The sequence below is a fragment of the Acipenser ruthenus genome, chromosome 17 (genome assembly GCF_902713425.1).
Source record: "Acipenser ruthenus chromosome 17, fAciRut3.2 maternal haplotype, whole genome shotgun sequence".
Taxonomy (NCBI): Eukaryota; Metazoa; Chordata; class Actinopteri; order Acipenseriformes; family Acipenseridae; genus Acipenser; species Acipenser ruthenus.
The window spans coordinates 5,879,063-5,895,752 of NC_081205.1; the positions used below are offsets into that span (position 1 = coordinate 5,879,063).

At 37.8% G+C, this 16,690-nt stretch overlaps 1 protein-coding gene across 2 annotated transcripts in view; it reads right to left on the reverse strand.

The window, feature by feature from the left end:
• The window catches only part of LOC117423437 (RNA binding protein fox-1 homolog 3), a 374,971-nt gene extending 359,629 nt beyond the window's left edge, over positions 1 to 15,342 (reverse strand). For both annotated transcript variants that reach the window (XM_034039231.2, XM_058989872.1), the window contains exon 1: positions 15,025 to 15,342. The gene's annotated coding sequence lies outside the window, so the exon portion shown is untranslated. The remainder of the gene's footprint in view (positions 1 to 15,024) is intronic.
• Positions 15,343 to 16,690: the final 1,348 nt, after the last annotated feature.

Genomic DNA, 16,690 nt, shown 5'->3' on the forward strand with positions numbered 1-16,690 from the left:
CAGCTGCAAATTTAAAAACCATAAGCAACCCCTATAGGGATGTTTAATTAGTGTTGCCACATGTTGATTTGGAAACTAAAGCTATTCTGAAAGTGAGTTGCAAGGCGGCATAATAAGGGCATAGAAGTTGTTTGTTTTACTGTCTGGGACACACTTATATGTCCATTATACCTTTTTGATCATGAACGATGCTAATCCCTACCTCGAATCAGTGGCGACAGCCTTCAGAACATACTGCCTGTGGACACGCAATGTTCACCAAACAAACATAATACAAATTCATACAAACATAATGGATTGCTATCTGCACAACTGAACTGATTTGTTGTTATGTGATGGTTCAGAAATGTCAGTAATGTATTCAGACAAGAGCATATCCAAACCCTGAAGGCATTTCAGGATTTGGGGATCTGCCTGTGTTCCTTTAGGATATGCAGTTTAGACTTCAAAGTTAACCTTTATTTTTGTTCAGCAGGAGCGCTCTAATCTTTGTGTATAACAACGATGTCTTAACCTACTAGGAATATCGAACATTGTGGGAGTATTTGGGATTCTTATCTTTTCATTGTCCAGTAAGGATCATTATAATCAATCAATAAAATGAAGATGATGTTCTAAGCAAAAGTTACTATAACCTATTCTCCATCTGTCAACGACTGCAACCCTACAGAGACCTTGTGATCCGAGATGATATCATTTTGGTTCCAAACCAGAGCTATGTCTACATTAGCCTGGTTGTTATATTCCTCTACCCTTTACAGGTATTACAGGTGCCCTATTTTATCTGTAATCAAAAACACTAATCCAAATGACCATTACATTACCAGAATTAAATGAGTTTCACTGAAATGCTTGGTGCACCATACTGAGCCACTGGATTCAAGTACAGTGTAAAAATTCCTGCAGGTTACTGATTGATTCTTGAGCAGTAAAGACTATCAGGGGGCAGGTCTATTAGCACAAAACCAGGTGTCAGTCACACCCAGCCTGAGATATTGAGGTTACCAACAGAGTCCTCACACGGACACAATACAATACAAACAAGCTGTAAAATGTACTGTATAGACATTTTACAGGCAATATTTCAGCTATTTGTTTTCACCTTGCAACACCTTTGACGTTGTTTCAATGAGATGCTTGAATGTACAGTACTCTCCTTATAATTGCCTCCAGTAGTTCTTTAAACAGTATTTGCTTGTGAAACAAAACTACAGCGTAAAGGCCTAATCACACCAGACACCATGCGACAAGCGAATGTGTAGGACGACACACTTGCCGCTACACAAGAAACAGAACATGACACTAAAGCGATGCAAAAAAGAAAAAAAGAAAAAAAAAAAAGGAATGTGCCTATTTTTGCGATATTGTCACGCGGCAGCTAGGGCACTGACCAATCAGAGGTTGCCTGTCACCACTGGTGTATAAGGTAGTGTCACAGCTAAAGTATCATTTTAACACAGGACAAACTGCATCACGTCTGGTTAGGCCTTAACTTCAAATGTTCTTCTTTCTTTATTGGGAATTTTTCTTTCTTTTAATCCCCACAAACTGCTAAAAAAAATCAAATATGCTTTCCTTGAGAATTATACACAGTGCAAGACTTTTGTTTCCCCTCTACATTAATTTCATGGGGATGTTTCTACAGACTGGACATACGAATTATACATTGTAATATAATAGGAGGCAATGTAATTCCAGAATGATAGCAATAAATATGTACACGTCTGTGTTTTTTTATGCAAGCATGTGTCTGTGCATGAGGAAAAGATAAATTGCCCCCTGGTGTCAGATTTGTACCAATATTGGAATATTGCCATTCTATTTTTTACAAATGAAAATAAATCAAACCCTCCCTGACCTGACCCGACCTCCATTAGAACACTTATCCAGCACTGATGAGGAGTGAAAACATCTGCTATCGATCAGGGAGAAAATCAGTATGGCAAAGGAATGGAAATACCTTCTCATCATCGGGAGGTCAGCATGGGCAATTTAGGGAGATTGATCAGGAGAGCGGATCAGCCCCTCAGGGCTACTTGAAACAAATTTACACAAATGTCAGAAATGTGCCATGTCCACCACTATTATAATATAGAGGCAAATCTCCACATCTAAATGCTAATCATCTTTTCAAAGGCCTGCATGTCCTTTTACCCAGAAACTAGAAATCATAGGTATAGATCTTTTTGTCAGATGTCCAGCTCATACAATATTTTAAACCAAGTTAAACCAAGACATACAAATAAAATAAAGATACTTGCATCTATAAAAAGTTCAGGGTTAACATAATTTCCAACTTTAGAAAGTCGTTGACACAAGGTTGTTGCTGTTCTCCAAGAAAAATCATCATGTCAATAAATAAATAAATAACCTATCAAAACCAGATTATCAATATGTTCCCACATGCCATTCATTTCACCACCACACTCTTACTGCCCATCTACAGCACAGAGTAGATTTACTTCAATGAAAACACTCACTTTACATCCTTTGCCACTTTTTTCAAATGGTAAAAACATACAATTTGATCTTGTTTTATTGACATGCAATGTCCTTAATACTGAACAAAATAAATTATTATTAAATCACCCTAACCAAGAGTAAATGCACCTAACAGCCTCAGGCTTCTTTAGAAAATAAGACTTTCTGTTCTCAATAGAAGTCTGAAGCATGAATGTGTACAAATACATTGCACTGAAAGCACATCCTCTGAATGTGTACAAGCAAACCAGCATGGATAAAAATGAGAAAATTAAATATTCCAACGTACCGTAACTGTTGCTACCACCGAGACACTGGCCACCACCAACAAAAAGGCTCCTAGTACCGGCTACAACTAATTTTTACTAAAATATTTTAGAGATTTGGTTAATATCAATTGCTTTTTGTCTTTATTTAACTTTCTGGTGCTTCTATTTGAGGCTTCACTTTGAAACGGAAAGGGAGATAGTTAACTATTTAACAGGCGGAAGCTTGATGCAAACTGATGAGCTTTCAAGCATAACCACTGTACAAAATGTTAGTGTATTTTTTGATCTCATATCCAATTACAGCAATTCAACTGCAAGCCAACAGATCCGACATGCTACCAAAACGTAAATCACTTTAGCATAATGAATGTGGAGAACATATTCTGTTTTCTATTGCTTACAAGTAAAGCATTAGTATTCGTGCCTGTGGAGACAACATTTAGATAGATAAGGTCATTTTAAGTTGTGCTGTTTATAAACAATAATGACCACTGAGCATTAAGCATCTGTAAAAAGCATTTGCAGAATCTGGAGAAAAGTAAGTAAAGGATTTTGGGCCCAAATTGTAGCAACGTCGTGCCTGAAATGTCAACTAAGAAAAGTAGCTTCTTATATGAATCTTCTAAGCTGCCAAGCAGTCCAGTGTGCAAATAAAACCTGACATTTTCTATTTATTTTTACGTCAGCTACACATTTCTGCAAGAAAGACAGGCTGTTGAAATGAATCTTTCCACCTCAGAATCTACTGTATTCTGTACCACTGCAACAAGGGTCAAGAGTCAACCAATCCCAAGGCTTTGCAGTGTGGTACTGAAGAACTTGCATCACCGATGTGGATGAGAGAAGCAAGACGGCTCAGTTATAATCACTGTGTGGATGAGAGAAGTAAGACAGCTCCGTTATAATCACTGTGTGGATGAGAGAAGTAAGACGGCTCAGTTATAATCACTGTGTGGATGAGAGAAGTAAGACGGCTCAGTTATAATCACTGTGTGGATGAGAGAAGGAAGACGGCTCAGTTATAATCACTGTGTGGATGAGAGAAGAGACAGCTCAGTTATAATCACTGTGTGGATGAGAGAAGAGACAGCTCAGTTATAATCACTGTGTGGATGAGAGAAGTAAGACGGCTCAGTTATAATCACTGTGTGGATGAGAGAAGTAAGACGGCTCAGTTATAATAACTGTGTGGATGAGAGAAGTAAGACGGCTCAGTTATAACCACTGTGTGGATGAGAGAAGCAAGACGGCTCAGTTATAATCACTGTGTGGATGAGAGAAGCAAGACGGCTCAGTTATAATCACTGTGTGGATGAGAGAAGCAAGACGGCTCAGTTATAATCACTGTGTGGATGAGAGAAGTAAGACGGCTCAGTTATAATCACTGTGTGGATGAGAGAAGTAAGACGGCTCAGTTATAATCACTGTGTGGATGAGAGAAGTAAGACGGCTCAGTTATAATCACTGTGTGGATGAGAGAAGTAAGACGGCTCAGTTATAATCACTGTGTGGATGAGAGAAGTAAGACAGCTCAGTTATAATCACTGTGTGGATGAGAGAAGTAAGACGGCTCAGTTATAATCACTGTGTGGATGAGAGAAGCAAGACGGCTCAGTTATAATCACTGTGTGGATGAGAGAAGTAAAACGAATCAGTTATAATCTAACTGAGATGTGTCCGAGTCTCTAATAGACAGATTAGGTCTAAACTCATGTTTTGTAGCCAAGACTTGAATCACTGTATTCCTGGAAGGCCTCCTAATTCAACACAGGTCCCTGAATACAAGAAAATGATGTAAACGGTAAAACCTGGAATAAAAAATGCCATAACACTGCACAGGATGGGCTGCAGTATATATGTGATTCTTTGATAAGGGGTCTTATTGGAAAGCCATTAACACACATCTAAAATCATTTTCCAAAGTCAGTTTCAACAAAAAAGCAGTTGAACAGCACCTAGGGGCACATTCTCGTTACTCCAGTAAATTACTCCAAAAAGAAAAAAAAAACAACACTTCTTGATATTACAAAACAAGGAAGAAAGATATTAAAATGATATTGTCTTGTGTTTACTCACCCGTACCATGTTATACTGTTTGCAAGAATTCTGGGTGGTTCTTATTGCAATTACTAAAATATTGTCTCTTATGAGGTCAGGAGCTGCTCTGCAGTTCCAGTTGTCTGCCATAAACATATGCAATATAGGCTAGATCTTCCAAAGTCTCTTGATGGTGCTGGATCTTTTATATTGATAAAGCCACTTTGGCCACTCAAGTCTACACGATGTGACGATTATGTTATTATGTTTTGAGTGCTGTACCTTTAAGACATGACAGCGTCTAGTGCGAGAGGATAAAGGTCATGCGAGATTCTAATGAGACAGCGGGAATGAGAGAGTTTGGTGTAAATGGAGGACATTTGTTTATTTATGTTATTGATGTAGAGACAGTTTGCACAAAGCCTATATGTGTAGAGGAGGGATGCTACTACAGAAGGGAACTGAGTTCTGTATAACTCATGGAGATGTAATAAAAGTGTGACGTTGAATTCTCTGAAACGCTGCGTCTGTGGCCTCTCATTGAACCTGCAGTCGAACCTCCCGCTGATGGAAGACCACCAAGAACCACTTGCACAATGACATATACTGTATCTACAGCAAGCAACCTGAACTTAATGAGCACCTCCTGAACTTGGGTCAAAGTATCACAGCACAAAAAAATGAAGATGCTCTGCCATTGCTAACTGCCAAGTTTAATTTGAAAAGCAGAATCATTTCACAATGCAGATTTCTGTTTAATGTTGATGATAACAAAGTGATCTCCCAGCAATATAAATGATCAAGACAGGGAGTCCAATCATAGCTTCTATCTGTCATAATGATCCTCATTAATAAAGACCTTTGATAATGTAACTCTCTTTAATGGACTCTGGAGAATGGTATCCAGCATAATTTGCTACTGTTCTATAAATTAAGACCATTGTCAACCTAAGTAAAAGAACATGACTTCCTAAGGAAATGACATAGGAATGAAATGCTGTTGGGTAAAAATTTTTTTAAAAAAAAAACAAAAAAACAGGGTTGGACAAAAACTGTGTGTGTTCCCTCCGGAAAGCTTCTGGAGATCTTGCTCCAGAATGACTCGTAGATTTAAATTTAAATAACTTTCAATTATTTAGCAGGTACTGTAATTGGTGACTAGGTATGGGGTTTCTTTTGTACATTGTTTTTCCATAAAAGGCCCATATGGGATGGGACGGGACAGAAAGAAAGAAAGAAAGAAAGAAAGAAAGAAAGAAAGAAAGAAATGCATAGGATGGTCTTCCCGAGAGCAGATAATTATCCGGGCCCATTTATGAAAACAGGTGTGCAGAAACGAGGGCTCAGGAAGGCAGGACTGATGAAGGGCAGGTAGTCCTGTGCAGGAGAAAGGCTCTGCCCTTGCATCTACATGAGGCATGTAACCTCTTTATATTCGCACTAACACTATCAGGGATTCACATCTCTGTTAAATGTCTCAAGTCAAAAACGCTTCAATGTTCACTTTAGGTTTGGTAAAAACACCACTGAGGTTGTGCCTATACAGAACATAAACGCACACCTTAGACGAGGAACCATTAGAGCTAATGAAAATTAGCATGCTTAACCAATGGGATGATATGGATTCCAGCAATAAAGGAACAGATTGTTTTGTGTTGTTTAATTTAGACAGCAATATAAACTACAAGTAAAACCAGGTGGGTATCTTGTGGGTTAAAGGGATACTTTATATCCCTCTGAACTTGGATATCGTCATATATTTGATCATTAACATTTGGCATTTGTTCTTAATCATCAGTCATGTACATTTAGCATGTTTTTGAAAGTCACCAGTACATTTTACAACCCAGACTAAGGTGGACTTTAATAAGACCATTATAAAAATTACCGCTATCGGTAATGCACCACTGAAACAGAGTTTGTTAAAGATTTGCAATAGATGTGCAATAGATAAAATCTCTGACAAATTACCCATGCACACCCAAAATGATTATCTTTACCCACCCTGGCTTGCTTTGAGACAGTCCCAAAGGTCATACTGATAACTTTATTTATTAATCATTATTAAAAACACATATAATGGGATAATAAACAGATATAAGCTGATATTATTATACTAATTCATAGGGTATAGTGTTCCCCTTAACCAGCTCGGTATCCACTGATCTCTAACAAACCAACAGCAGCTGTAGAGTTAATGCTTTCTCCATTGGCTCCCCTCCCCGCCCCTCAAAGAGTGACTGGTCAGAGCTGTCAGTTCTCTCCTGGGTTACACGTGTTTGATATGGAGAAGTTGGCAGCAACGATGGATGTAGTTCTATTAGAGTTTATGTAAAATGACAGCTTCTGCAAAATAAAAGTGCCTGAATTAACAAGGAAAATGGAAGGGGGAGGAGGTGTGTGGAAGAGGAGCAAAGGGCCTTTGATTTGTACAGCGTTCAAAAATGGATCTAACTTTGTTTTACATTTTGGGAGATGTCCCCTTCCTCACCACTTCCACGGGCAACACCTCTGTCGCCATCTCATTTTGTCTCAAATTCGAACACAGACCCGTCAAATTTTGTTCAAGATAATGTAAATGTGTAATAAGGCCCTGCAAAATTCTGTAATACAGGTTGTTATTTGTAATAACATATTATCACATTACATAATACCAATTTGTTATAAACCCCCACTATCATATTTTTAAAGTAATGATAACACTGGATGGAACACAATATGTTCACAGTGGGACCATCAATACATATCAATATGAAATGAATAATATTACACTGCAAGAAAACTGTGCAGGAATGAGCCTGTGCTGTGCAGGCTCCCCAATTGCCTCAAGCAGTTTCGGCATTCCATTTTTAGCAGTGCCTCAGAGTTCTGGAATGCTCTGCTGTAATGGACCTGTCTCTTACCAACCTCCTGAAGTCTCAGGTCACAATTTAATGTCACTTCCAGTCACCGGCAAATGTGGCTGTCTAAATGCGTGATGAATTGTAAAACTGACAGGTTATCCTCATTAAAGCATACGGCTTACTTACTAATTGAGAAGTATATAGCAAAGAGAAGACACCTGCCCTTTTTTTGCATAAGAAGTGTCTCATACAGCAGGTTTTATATTTTATAAAACACACACACAACCCTCCAGCAAATACTGGTTATTAATAACTGGGGTATGTTCTAATCCCACTCAGGCCCCTTGCTTCTGGTTATTGGTACTAGCAATGCAGAACATTGGTCTTAATTTAAACCCCAAACATTAGTTTCATTACAGTAAATGAGAGTGAGGACACCATCCATATTTTGCCATACTTTTTTTGCTTAAAGCACTGGTTTAAATGTACCACTCTCATTCTCTTAATTTCTCTAAATCTCGTTCATACTAAATTGTTTGTTTACATTTTTAAGAAGGTTGTTACCTTATAAAATTTTCTTTTTTAAAACCCTGTTGGAAGCTAACAGAATGAATCCACTTTCTTGTGTAATATATATAACTTCATACTGCTGCACAAAGTAACAAGACCATACAGATTTTATTGTATATATAATTGATCATTTCTACCATTAATTGTGGTGTTGTTTGCTCAATTCAAAGAGGCCCTGCTGCTATTGCAGTCAGTCGAGCTTTGGCTCTGTCATTTATTTGAAATCCAGCCCGATGGCTGTATGGCATATACTCGAGATTCCTTTTCGCAAGTTAATCCAAGTTCACTCTTTTTATTTTTCTCCCTCTGCCCCTCATTCCCACCTCCCCCTTCACTTTTATTCAATCTCACTATCTTTCTGCCGCAGCCTCCTGAAAAACCACACAGAGACACACAGAGCAGATCAACCAGCAGCAGCTTTCAGTTCTGAGGCTAGACCTCTCCTCATTACAGCTGCGCTCTCGCTGTTCTCAAACGCCTCTCTCTAATCACTGCCACCAGACCCCGGCTCAAAAGGAGATCATTAACGCTGGGGCTCTGCCTCAAATGGCTCGCATGTTAAACAGCTTTTCCGCTTGTTTTGCGGATCCTGTCAATGCCGGCGGCCCCCTGGGGACTGAGACGCTCAAGCCATTCCTACAACAATTTCTTTCAGATAACCAACTCTCCGTGGACCAATTGCGCCCACACAAAAATCCCACATCAGAGACGTGGATAAACCAAGTCTTTTTTCATTTTCTTCACTAAGGGAAAAAAAGCAGCAGCTTTGTTGTTTTGTTTTTTTTTCGTTTTTTTTGCAAGCATCTACAACCCCACGTGCTGTAGATCTTCAATATGGCTGGTATATATATATATATATTATTATTATTATTATTATTATTATTATTTATTTCTTAGCAGACGCCCTTATCCAGGGCAACTTACAATCGTAAGCAAATACATTAAGTGTTACAATACAAGTAATACAATAAGAGCAAGAAATACAATAATATATATATATATATATAGATAGATATAGATATAGATATAGATATATATATATATCTTTCTTAAAACTGCAGTTTTTCTACTGATACATAATTAATTGATGTCTATGTACACCTAATATCACTTGTAGCAGCAGGTAGATATAAAGCTCTGTTTTAGTCCAGTAATTAGTATTGCGTTTTCACACAGAATTTTACAGAAAACACCTAAAGAGCTGATATTTTTAACATGTTATAATAAGGTTCAACCTTTTCAAGAAGCTTGGGTCTCTGCACATTTTAATTGCAATTCTGAACAGTTTGCTTAAAACAACAAAAGCTGAAACCGACATGGCCTTATCTTTAACAGACCAATCTGAGTTGGTTATACAGATTGTACTTTGGTAAGAAACAGAAATGTTAGAAAAAAGAGAGGATCATACAAGGAGAGAGTGCATTGCTTCTGTATTAATTTTGACACTATTCACTGAAACCTAGCATGTCTACTGACAGCAATCCCATCACTGGGCCTTTCAAACCAGGATCAGCCAATCCCCTGGGGATTCAAACAAAAATGTAAAACAATAAAAAAAAAAAAAAATAGTAAAATCTGTTTGTTCCAGCCGGCACACACCAGTTTATACTGAAACAGGAGCCAAAATACAATCAAATCCAAGCACTGTTCAATCAACAGAAGACGAGAATAGAGGGTTTATTAGAGGGGTCCTGATCAGTTCAAAACAGGCATTCATATCTGAGACCACTGTACCTTTTCATCTGCTTTTTGTTGTTGATATGTACCTTATTGTTTTTGACTTGGTTGGCTTTGCATGACCAGTGAGCAGGCATGTGGTCCATTTTTATTAGAAATCTTCTTTTAAATGAATCTGTTGATCATTACCAGGTTTTATCAAGCAGCATATACAGTACATCAATTAAAGACTTAAATACTACTAGTCAGCTACTGCTGGTCCCAACTTTGATATTTTTTGGAAAATTACCCAACTAACTGATGAATGTTTCAGCTAAACTGAGCTTCGATCTGAGATTTGCCTGAACTATTGTTCAGAATAACGCTGGTTTATCAGCAATGTGTCAGAAAATGAATTAGTAATCACTAGCAGGAGAAAGTTAGATTAACCAATGGAATTCCACACTCTATCCAGCATAAAATAGCCACTAACAATAATAGAAGTTACGTTTTACCATTAAATATACTTCTCAATTTAGAAGCAAGATATAAAAATGACAGCTTGCAAGAGTAACTGAGATGTACACAGACAGATAACATGGATGATGAATAGTTCGAGATATGTAAAGCACATGTTTCAATATTCTAAGGAATCTTTGTTGAGCAATTACAGCAAAAGCTACATTTCTATTTAGGTGAACTGATTTATACAACCCAGTACAGCTGCCTTAAGAGTCACTCTCCTCTCCCATTTGTGCATAACTGTCCATCAAGGTGAACAGGGAAATAGTTATAAATCCCCCTTCCCATACCTCCACACACTGACCCCTCCAGCCCTCCAGAGCTGAACTCCAATTGACCTCAGTTTGACTGTTCCATTACCAGGGCCTGGTCCACTGATCAGTCAGCCCTCATGGCAGATCGATTACTGCATCCCCTGTCTGGGTCACCGGAGCCACATCCCATTCAAAATACAGCACTGCACAGTCAGCTACATAGTAGCTCTTCTTCCCTGTCCAGAAATCTAATGTAATTATGCAAAAACAAACATTTCCCATGGCATTGCGTACAAAGTAAACACATACCCCAGACGCATTTTAAACGTACTCCTATGAAAACCCATGATCATAAAGCAGTCAAATTAACCCCTCCCTCCCTTTTCTGTTCTGTTGTTCTGGGGTCAAGATTTAGTCCCAATCATTTTTCTCTGTTGTCGATTTAATGGTTTAAATGTTTCTTTTTTTGTGGGATTGAGACCCTTTCTGACTGCACCTGCTTCTTTACACTGCCATGAAGTCAACAGAGTGCAAAGGTAACATTATCACATGGTTACTCAAGTCCAGGAAGCAAAACAAATTTAGCAAAACCAGGCCTCCAAGAAAGACAGCATCCTTAGAACAAAAAGGATACAAATCTCACTATTAGAGGAAAATAAGTGTTCGGAATGCATCTAAACATCATAAAAAGTAATAGGAGAGTTAAATGAACAAGCTCAGTGTCAGCAGCATGAACATTTTTTGTAGTTAATGTAAATTTAATATGAGTTTAAGAATTCAGTAGGAAACTTGAAGTCATTGCGCTTCAATAATTGACCCTAAAAATGCCAGCCGTTTACTTTTTCTTTTTATGTCTTTATTCCAGTTACTGTGTGTACAGGCCTCTCTGACTAGTTCAGATCCATGTTTATAGCACCTTGCATTACTACGTACATGTAGGATGGCGTTATTATAAATCACAACCATTTTTTACAAGGTAGTTGACAGTGAAATTCTTCTGCAATAAAACTTAACATTATTGATAAAATATGCATGTCCTGCTCCTCTTTTAATCAAAGATGATTTATTGTCCCCTCCTCTCGCTCGCACTTCAGGTGACAGAACAGCTAAGTCTTGACCGTCCAAAGTGTAGCTGCCAAGAAGACACCGGATTAACTGAATATCAATTTATAATAGAAGATACACAGAGTCAACTGTGCATATTCACTTTTCTACCGCATATGTAGAGTTCCCACTTAAGGATGCCATGGAAATGTGGTGGATTAGAGGGTGCCGGGTTCAAAGGGGTATAATACTGTAATTGCTCCTTCCGTTTTTTTTAAAAGCATTTAATGGAAGTATGCAGCGCCCTCTGGTGTTTTTTTTTTGTTTGTTTGTTTTTTTTTTTACATTTTTGTCAGTCGCCTGGTGGCAGGAATAATGAAGTGCAGCTGATTTAAAACTGGCGGCCTATCAGGAATTCACGACAAATGAAAAACTGCCCATGGCTGTAACTGTACGTATTATACAAGGCCGTGGTACTCAATATGTGGTGCATGGTAACATACAGGTCAATTATATTTTAAGTTCTGAAACCAAACGTTTATTCATTCATGGCATGATACAAACAGACAGACAGCGAGGAATCCAGGACTTGGTTGCTAATCGGAAATGGGCACTGGCATTGGCACTGGCAGATGCTCTCTGGAAGCATGTAGAGTTAACCGCACTTCTGTAATTATACAACAGGTGCTCTTAGCCATTGCCCTTCTGTTTGTAGGAAGCAATCAAAATAAACCAATGCATTTACTCTTCCAGCACAATGGCAGATAATTCCCAATACTCTTAATACAGGATCTTACATGGCAAGCATTTAATAATGATTCATTGTGAATGGTTTAATTACAGGTAGAAATAGGGAGACGTCTTTTCATTAGGATCGGCTTAAGAGCACAATGGAAAATATAGCTATTGGGTTTGTTAGTTCACTGTCGTCTAAATCCCAGATTTATCTATGCAGAGGAAAGGCAAGACTTCGGTCTGTGATAAGCCCTTGTCATTAGCTTTACCACTAAATGTGTCTTTCTATTTTAACTTAATATCCAATATAAATTCTGTGCCATTGTTTTAATAACTGCAAGACACAGTACTTTCAACTCTTTGGCTTTTGTTAAGTAGTTCTTGTTGTTTTGTTTGTTTTATTCTTCAGTCAGTGGTAATTTGTACCTTTACCAGAGTTTGATTATTTGGAGAACAAATGCATGTTTCTAATCTAACACAATTTGTGGCACCAACTGAAACTAAATTCTGTATAGCACATCCTGAAGAAATCAGCTGCCGCAGTCTTAGATCACTTTTATGAATCCACAGTGAAAGACTGATACCATACCTGCCAGCACTACTGATTATGAGCTTAAATAACCACACTGTTTTAGAGGAAAGAGATTTCTACAGCATTCATAAAAATGATTGCTGAAGGAATCATGTAAAATTGGTCTTTATAGACATTTTAGACATTAAATAAATACCAGCAGGAGCTGTATATGGTCACCTGACAAATACACATCAGGTTTCAGGTCACTGTTCTTTTCATCTCAGGTAAGCTATTCAACACTCGTTTAATTTGTGTGGGCAAGTTATTATTTAGGTCGCAGTCAAGTCTAGCACTAGCCATCTGTGACTTTGGCTTTAACACACTGTCTATTGTGCAAGACCCAAAACAAAACATAATTCTGAAAAATAATTCAACCAGCGAGGCACTTAACAACAATCTAGAACATCAGGACATATAAAACAACTCATCCAGCCACCCATCACACTTCAGGGCAGCTGTGAAAACTTTACAACTAAAGAGTCTTCTGAAAGAATGGATCCGATGTTGCTGTCTTATTCAAATATGTCATTGTAAACAGGCTAGTGAAGTACTGCAATATCAAAATAAAAAACATATATATATATATACCAACCTATAGAGGTTAGCTTCCTTAAAACAATTACAGCATATCTGATACAAGTACCATCATTTTTTAGATTAACAAATCTGTACCTACCTATATGGATTAAGATTTGCACATTACAAAACTATCTGATCATCCTGTCAATACAAATATCCTGGTACACAAAACATTTATTATTATTATTATTATTATTATTATTATTATTATTATTATTATTATTAATAATAATAATAAATAACTGTATATAAACACTCAGATAACACAGTTATCCATCACAAGTGTTGACTCTCTTCCTCATTTTAAGCTGTGTAAACAGATGGATAAATAGCACAGGTACTAGTGCCAATATGATTAGCTTGTAACAAGTGCAGAGAATTGAAACTGGCATGTACTGCCACTGCCTTTCTTATTACATTGAAAGATCAAGAGTACACTCCAGTGAAAATGCAATTCGTGTGCTGTATTCAGAATAGAAACACTCACCCTGCCTGCGCCAAGCTCAGATCTGATTTTATATCATGTTTGAGAAATGCAAGCCATAAAACGGGAGAACATCAAGCAATTAAAAAATCCCAATAACGATGTGCTGCACAGCCACACAGCGACTGTGTATAGTGCAAGCCCTGCTTAAACCTCTGCACTTCTTTTTATTCTGTATGATTAAACCCATCCCAGAAAGAAGAAAAACTAAAGTTTGTGCAATTCTAGTTCTGCTGCTTCTAACTAAAATGCAGCATCTACACTGTCTGGATCAGCTGTGTTCATGTATCAAACTGAGACATAAAGCTGTTCTGTATAAAGGCAAAAAAAGGTAGCTCAATAAATGTATGCATTTGTTGTTCAGCATCATAACCTAAATAATGCGCTGCAGAACCATTTCCTAAGACTCATGCCTGCATGCACAATAATGAGAATGTTTTTTTCAATTCATATTCAAATCTATACAACTACCACTTGTTAAGTTGAAAAATGGCCCTTTAATACTAATTAACGAAGAAGAAATGTTAGCTCCCGCCATTAAAATATGAGATCTTATTTTTTGCTGTAAAGTTGTGCATGGCTTACAGACAATGCAGGCATTAATGATGACTACAACAGCGTAACAGAATTCAAGTCAAGAAAGCAGTCACACTCTGAGATTAAGTTTAAAATGACATGCTTCACTCATAAAAACAGAAAGATATAATCCCTGTTACTTACAAACTACACTTGAAGTTTATATATATATATATATATATATATATATATATATATATATATATATATATATATATATATATATTTATATATATATATATATACAATCCCATGGCTTGTCTTCATTTCTTTTAAGTTTGGTAGAACATTAATCGACCTTGCCCATCTTTTCTAATGTGCATTGTTGGATATTCCCCTAAACACACACAATTTATAAAAAAAAAAAAAAATCAATTGACAAAACAGTTTTTTTACTCACAGTTCTGGTTTTCTTTCCTTTATCCCAGTGTAGTGTCAAAACCTCATTCCATCGACTGCCATGGACGGGCTGGGACGTGGAGGGGTTTTCACTGGTGCTGGTGCTGGTGGGTGGGAGGATTGGTTTTAAGAGGAAAGCCGGGGGGTGGGGTGCATGGAATTCGTCTGCCACTCCGGTAAGGACTGTTTTGCAGGAGAGGTTAGCTTCAGTAGTGTCTCTGTTGCATGCTGCAAGCACACTCTCACAAAGCTTCTAGTCTGCACAGTCAGGAAACACGCATACACACACACACACGCTCAGATCTCACTGTGAAAGCATAACACTGACAGAGAGAGAGAGAAAGAGAGAGAGGGGGGGGGGGGAGAGAGTGAGCCTCGCTGACAGTTTCAAACGGATGCTTCTCTGAGCTGCATGGGTTGACAGGTAGCGAATGACTGCCTTGCGCTGAGTTGAATTGAGATGTGCTCCCCCGCCCCCCATAAATACACACATATAGCCCCCAACCCCTCCCAATTAACATGACCCTCTGAGCTGAGAAATGAGTGTTGTCAGGACACAGGCATGGCTCAAAGCTGTCTCCTGCCTTACCTCATCTTGTTTAACCACGCTGTAATCACAGAAAAAACATCTGAGATACATTAATACTAGAATAAGAATTCAACACAGGGGGTCTAGCAGGAGCTGTAATCATGGCACTGCATTGTATCTTTATTATTATTATTACTGATGTTGTTACTGCTTTGAACTGCATTTTAAAGCCTGTTGTCATTTAAACTGCACTTATTTTATGTGATATTATTTCATAGATTAAGTTATTTTTAAATCAATTACATTTTGATTATCTCTCAGCAGTTTTTTGTTTTATTCAGTTCTTAAAAAAAAAAACTCCAGAGCACAATGGCATGTCTTCCAAGGCTACTCTCAGCCTTCTTCCATGACAAAGCACACAGGAAAAATTCAATTAAAAGTGAAATTAGTGAAGGATCCTAATCTTGCAACAAAGATCTAATCTGTAATTGGTTAGCTGAAGCTCCCTAAAGGACTGGGTGGTGAAGTGATTCCATAGCTCCTTGGTTTGCCGTGCACAAGGTTTAAACACTGACTATCCTACCACTGCCAGGAGTTTGCCCCCCTCAGTTGATTCTCACATGTCATTGGGCCCAATTATTTCAACTAACTTGTGCTTTATTCTATTTTGAAGTCTGATTTGATTAAAGAGCAAACTTTAATTAATACTTTTCCCTTATATTTGTTAGGTTCTTTTGCAATAGTCCTGTGTTCTGCGTTTGCATTCTGCTACCAGAATATTGATTTAGTTACAAATAGCTAAGACGACCTCCATCCAAAAAGTCATGCGATGGTGTGGCCAAACCTGATCTATATTATTGAGCAGCTTGGGCCAACACAGTCGAAGGGTCACAATGTCACAGAACTTTCTGGAATGAGAATATAAATTTCAAGGCCTGTGGAGTTGGTAGAACACAGGAGCAGCACGTTTAGCTGAACACTAGTTATTAAAAGCCTTTAAAGCTCTTTGCCATATGCATTTACCAGTACTGTACAGAAGCCAGACACATTTGTAAGCATGCCTCCAAAACATAAATCGAAATGTCTGGCTCTAGGTCTGCAATATGAAGCAAACATAATTATGAACACATTTCTTAAT